Source organism: Podarcis melisellensis (genome assembly GCF_964234715.1).
Source record: "Podarcis melisellensis genome assembly, chromosome: 5".
Classification (NCBI taxonomy): domain Eukaryota; kingdom Metazoa; phylum Chordata; class Lepidosauria; order Squamata; family Lacertidae; genus Podarcis; species Podarcis melisellensis.
Window position 1 is genome coordinate 45181311 of NC_138537.1, and position 6021 is coordinate 45187331.

General features: G+C 42.3%; 1 protein-coding gene across 1 annotated transcript in view; it reads right to left on the reverse strand.

Moving 5' to 3' along the window:
* The window catches only part of SH3PXD2A (SH3 and PX domains 2A), a 250113-nt gene extending 246114 nt beyond the window's left edge, over nucleotides 1-3999 (reverse strand). The window contains exons 1-3 of the mRNA XM_081911989.1: nucleotides 3928-3999; nucleotides 1806-1955; nucleotides 1508-1635 (exon numbers count right to left, since the gene is read on the reverse strand). The gene's annotated coding sequence lies outside the window, so the exon portion shown is untranslated. The remainder of the gene's footprint in view (nucleotides 1-1507; nucleotides 1636-1805; nucleotides 1956-3927) is intronic.
* Nucleotides 4000-6021: the final 2022 nt, after the last annotated feature.

Consider the following 6021-nt stretch of genomic DNA (forward strand, 5'->3'; position numbering starts at 1 on the left):
TGAAGAACCACAGGGGATTAATTTCTAATTGCCATATACTCTTTATTCTGGTATCAACCTGCAAGCTATTCAGTAGCAGGCTGGCTGCAACATAGCCAAAGTAACTTTCAGTGCTGCTGTGTCTTGTAGTTGAGAACAGAAGAAAAGGCTACTTTAGGATTTTCATGTTTTGCTTGGAGGCATAGCATCTGCACCCGCACCCACACCCAAATCAATCTTATTGTCTTTATCATTGTTGGTGGCTGGTGCCCAGTGGGGCTGGTAGGGCAGAAGGTAGGGAGGCCAGCAGTAGGTGGAGCCATAGCCAATGGAGGTAAAGGTAAAGGTAAAGGTACCCCTGCCCGTACGGGCCAGTCTTGACAGACTCTGGGGTTGTGCGCCCATCTCACTTAAGAGGCCAGGGGCCAGCGCTGTCCGAAGACACTTCCGGGTCACGTGGCCAGCGTGAGATCGCTGCTCTGGCGAGCCAGAGCCGCACACGGAAACGCCGTTTACCTTCCCGCCAGTAAGCGGTCCCTATTTATCTACTTGCACCCGGAGGTGCTTTCGAACTGCTAGGTTGGCAGACTCTGGGACCGAGCAGCGGGAGCGCACCCCGCCACAGGGATTCGAACCGCCGACCTTTCGATCGGCAAGTCCTAGGCACTGAGGCTTTAACCCACAGCGCCACCTGCCAATGGAGGTAGTGATATCTAATTTCAGTCTTATCCTCCTCCCTGTTGAGTTCTGCAAGGGCAACACTGAGACCAAGGAGGAGGAAGCTGACAGGCAATGCCACCCTCTAGACTGGTTGTTAAGTTAGAAGGCAGGCAGATGGGTAGGGGAGGGCTGTATGAGGGCAGACTTAGGCTGGTGGGGCAGTGCCACATTCATCCTAATGGAACAGTTGCCACTGTAGCTCAGACGTCGATAATGAGTTGTGCATGCAAGAGAACAGAAAAATCTCAAGCAGGGCACAATGTTACTAGGACTGAAGTGCTAAGGAATAATATGTTGTCTGTATGACAAAAAGATGGCCAACTCTTGCATATTGTGCTGAGCAGGCAAAATTAACTTGCAACAGCAGAAAAATAAATTTACGTACCATTTTAGCTCCAAAAGGTAGAAATTCCCAAAATAATCAGGTGCACAAGGGTAAGACTTGGCTTCACAGCAGCAAGTTCAGAAAAAAGGAACAAGGGCTTTTAGTAAGCTACTGTCTCTACATGAGCTAGCAATGCTATGTAAGAGTCTAAGGCATTGTTAGGAGGTGATCTGGGGGAGCTGAGCCCTGGGTCTTCTGCACACTTCAGGTCTTCTGCCCTTTCCCTTCCCTCTGAAAGTAGACCTAAGATTACATGCATGTATATAACTTAGGAAAGAAAACTTTTGTGCAAATCTATATCATGGACCTGTGCTTTGAATCCTTTTGAAGACCTAACGTCCCTGGCAACAGCTAAACAGGTGGCTACAATTTAAGCTGCAGCAACAAAAGTAATGGCACCACTCTATTCTGCTTTGGTCATACCTCACCTCAACTGTGTCCAGTCTAAGGAGGATACCAACAAACTAGGCCATGTCCAGAGAAGGGTATCAAAGATGATGAGGGACTTGGCGTTTGAGGAGGAGAGTTTGGAGGAGATGGGCATGTTTAGCCTGGAACAAAAGATAAATAAGAGTAATGATGCCCAAGGTGCATGATTCACAGCAGCAAGCTCTACAATCATACTAATTCTATCAGGAGCACCCAAATAACAGGTCAGGTTGCATCTATTGGGTACTGTGATGTTGAACTCCACTCCATCCACTATCAACTTTATATTTACCTTTTATGGGCACTTGGCACTTCTGTGATACATATCAGTGAGTATACTGTGTGTGCAAATAAGTAAAGTGTTCCAGTTGATGCTAATTAGACATGCCCAATGACTGCCACAGAACTCCGCTGTATTCTGGAATCTTGCCATTCATGGTTTCTGGAAGGAGTCCTGCGTATAGATTAAAATATTACAATATCTTTTGGAATATATGGAAACTCAAGACTGACTTTGTGGGAGCCATTTCCCTGAGTGCAAATGTACGGTAATTTTATTTAATTAGGTGACTTTAAACCCACTCTTCATTAAATCAATCCCAGAATGGGGGACATGAAAAATAAACCCTTATACTGTATAAAACATCCATGTCTCACATTGGATATAACTGATCTGTAGAAAGACTTTATGATCTGAAAATAGAGACCGTGTATGTACTTTTGTAACCCAAGAAAATATTTAACATGAAATATAAACAAAGCAATAAAAAAGCAAACCATAACAACATTAAATCAAATAATGGCATGAGCAGTCCTTACTTCATGGGATGACAGCATCAGTAACATACGCTGTTGGGTGCAAGTGCCTTGCAGAAAATGGCATTGCAATTAGCAGTAGGGTGGAATCCCACCCTACATAGGAAATATGTAGCAAGTATCACTGCCAACAGCCGAATTACTATGGCAAATTACAAACAAGGATATACAACTAGCAACAGTGATAATCACACATAGAATAATTTCTGTGGGGAGCAAATGATTACATGGTCTATATTAAAGCCCTGCATAAACAGACTTCAAGACAGTGATTTTTATGTAGATGGCTCCTTTGGAATGCTTTCGGTGAAAAGCACTACAGAGAGTTGTGCAAATAAAGAGGGGGTTCATACCAAATTTTTCTCCCACATTTTTCTTCATCAATTAGAAAAGAAATTGCGTTTGAAACATATCTAAGGGGAGAAAGTTACAGATAGGTAGCCGTGTTGGTCTGCCATAGTCAAAACAAAAAAAATTCCTTCCAGTAGCACCTTAAAAACCAACTAAGTTAGTTCTTGGTATGAGCTTTCGTGTATCTGAAGAAGTGTGCATGCACACGAAAGCTCATACCAACTAACTTAGTTGGTCTTTAAGGTGCTACTGGAAGGAATTTTTTTTGTTAAGGGGAGAAAGCTTGTGAAATTCTCGTGGGTAGGGTGCAAGTTTTTTACCCCTATGCTTTTGAGGTGGTAAAGGGATATTTGTGATTGTCCTTTCTTTAATTCAAAAAGTAATCAGTGGTCCACACTCTATAGACTTCCCAGGTGCCCAAGCTTCAGTTCAAGCCCAGGGGAAGACACCTTCCTCCTATGCATTCCCCCCCCCCCCCGGATCAGGAACTGTGGACATCCAGGGAAGCTGCAGTATGTTGGATAACAGTTTACTGGAAAGAAAAACACACCTTGAGTCACCTTGCAACAATGTAACACCCTGCACTCATAAAAAGGGTACAGAAATTGCAATATGTCTGGATAAAAAGGCAGAAAATTGGAAGACAGCTGCTAAGCACAGCACAGCAGTCACAAACCACTACAGTATACATTAAAAAAATGTAAAGGTTGAGGGAAATGCTTTATACTAAAAACTGGAGGCTGCTGCTGTCTTATGGATCACCCTGGACATATACAATAGATTTTCACACTAGGTTTTATGTGATATTCACAAGATGCTTAGCATAGGTGAGGTTTCTTCTCATTAGTTAGTGCATCACAATAACTCAAGTGTCAGTGGGCTCAGATAGGTGATCATTTGATAGAGGGAACCATCACATGAAAACATAGGAATGTGTATCTGAAAATAATTCATAGTTTCCCTTGATGCCTTGTTTTAACCAATTAGGTTACTTTCATAGTTACACAATGTTCAGTCCCCCCCTGAAAAAAAATCATGTTCCTATAACATTTTAAAATCACAAACTATGGATCAAGAGGAAACCCCAGATATCCAAACCAGACCTAAGAATTTGACCACCCCCAATGAGAACAGAGAAAGAGATGGCTACCTTAGATTAAAAAAACAAAAACAAGACACCCATATGAACCTTGGGTCTAAGGTAAACCCAGGATTTGCTTTGAAGGGAAGGCTAGGCTAGAGCTTACTTTAAATGCAGTGAGATCTCATCTCTTTGAAAATTGAATCTGATGAATCTGACCTCTTCATCTGTAAAATAGGGGAGGAATAACAACAAATGGGAATATTTTTTTTAAAAAAATCTATCCTTACAAAGTTTTTGTGATGCTCAGTAAGATGAGCACCTCTACCCCCTTTTTCAAAGTTCCTCTAATGCGTGGACATCTTTGCATGTTGGGAGGATGATGCCCATGGCTTATTCCTCTTATCCTATTAATTTCATGTAGAGAGAGCAATATCAAGAAAATGTCCCTTGCTTCCTTTTAAAGGATACATTAAGGGTAATAATGAACTTTCCCCCACCATCTTTGAACATATTGGTAGAGCTTATTGATGAATGAACTGAAAACTGGTCAAGAGATCCAATGCACAAAGCTTTAGAAAGGAAGGCTAGCCACCGTGTTCCAATTGTAAGCGCTAAGGTACATCTCAACTGCTCACTGCAGGAGGAAACTGCTTATATTATTGTAAGGGAAGAAAAACAACACATTTGTAAATGAGGGCAACCCATGGGAGGGAATGTGCTGGTTTATCCAAGCTCCATTCTGATCACAAGCATCTATTGTGTGCCTGTGCCCCCTTCTTTCTATATTTCAGGTGGTCTTTGCAATGCTGGCAGCCTGAAACTTCTTGACTTGTAAATTGAGAACTTGATCCGGAAATAGCTGAAAGAAAACAAACAAGGACAACCAGGCCTTCACTGTGCTACTTTCAAAGTGGCTATTTTTGTCCAGACATTTTGAAGCCTCCTTATTGTGCAGAGGGAGTGAAGGAGTGAAAGGGACAGATAAACACACTCTGTATCAGCAAAACCAGGATAACAGCACCTCTCAACCAATGATTTTCAAACTTGTGTGTGTTTGTGTGCTTGTTTTTATACAAACCAGCCAATAACGGTCAGATCGTTTCCATATGAGGCCAGCAACTTTTTCTTTTGTTAAACCCATTAATGGAACTGGACCATGTCAAGTACCTTGCCAAGGTGTATATGTTCATAGATCATTATTTAAAATGCACTCCAGCCAGGAAATGAAACTCTGACTCACTATGACAAAAAGGCTCTAATCCCATTCATTTGATAATACACAACTGGAGGTTAGGCTCTGCTATGCAATAAGAGATAGCATTATCCATAACCTTGGTAGAATGCTTTCTACCTTGGCACAAGATGCCTTCTGTAGAAATCACAATTTCCCATTTCCTTCTTCCCTCTTACTCCGCTGCTGTGTTATCTATGACTGCCACAATCACAATGCTAGACATGCAAGAATCTTGATTTAGTCGAAAGAAGCTCAAAGACTAGGAAAAATTCTGATTCACTAATACTGGGAGCCCCAATCAACAGAGATCACTGCCATAAGGAGGTATTTGTCATACCCAGCCCCCAGTCCTGCACTAACTCTACAGTAGGCCATATAAGGACGGCAAGAACACACTTGTCCCATAGTAATGGTTTCTGCATGATTAAGATATTCCAACAAGTGCTGAGCTTCATAAGATAAAGTGACTCAAAATTTCAACTAAGGGAATAAAACCCCAAGCCTTTGTGGAGCATTCTGAAAAATATGCTACGTAATTTGAATACATCCTGCATGCAGAAGTCCTGTTGGCTTAGCATCTGGGCTCAGAGGTGCTGCAGTAGTCTAGTGTTGTAAAAGCAAAAAAGAAGTGTCCCTGAGCCTCACATCCTGTTCTTGAGGTGTCCAAACTACCTGAAGAGAAATGGCATAACACGCCTTTCCTCCATGTTTTTGTATGCCATTGCTTGAAACTCGAGTCACATTGTACCTGCCTCGGAGACTAACCTAAGCCGGGCTTCTGAACCTGGCTTATCTAATACAACTTAAGTGCAACTTAATACAACACTGCACATATTTAAACACACTCCCACAGGAGGCAGTAATGGCCACTAACTTGGGTGCCTTCAGATTTTGGACAAATTCATGGAGGATAAAGCTATGAATGGTTACTAGCTGTGATGGCTATGCTCTGCCTCCACAGTGGGAGGCAGTAATGCTTCTGAATAAAAGTTGCTGGAAACTGCAGGAGAGGAGCGTGCTCTT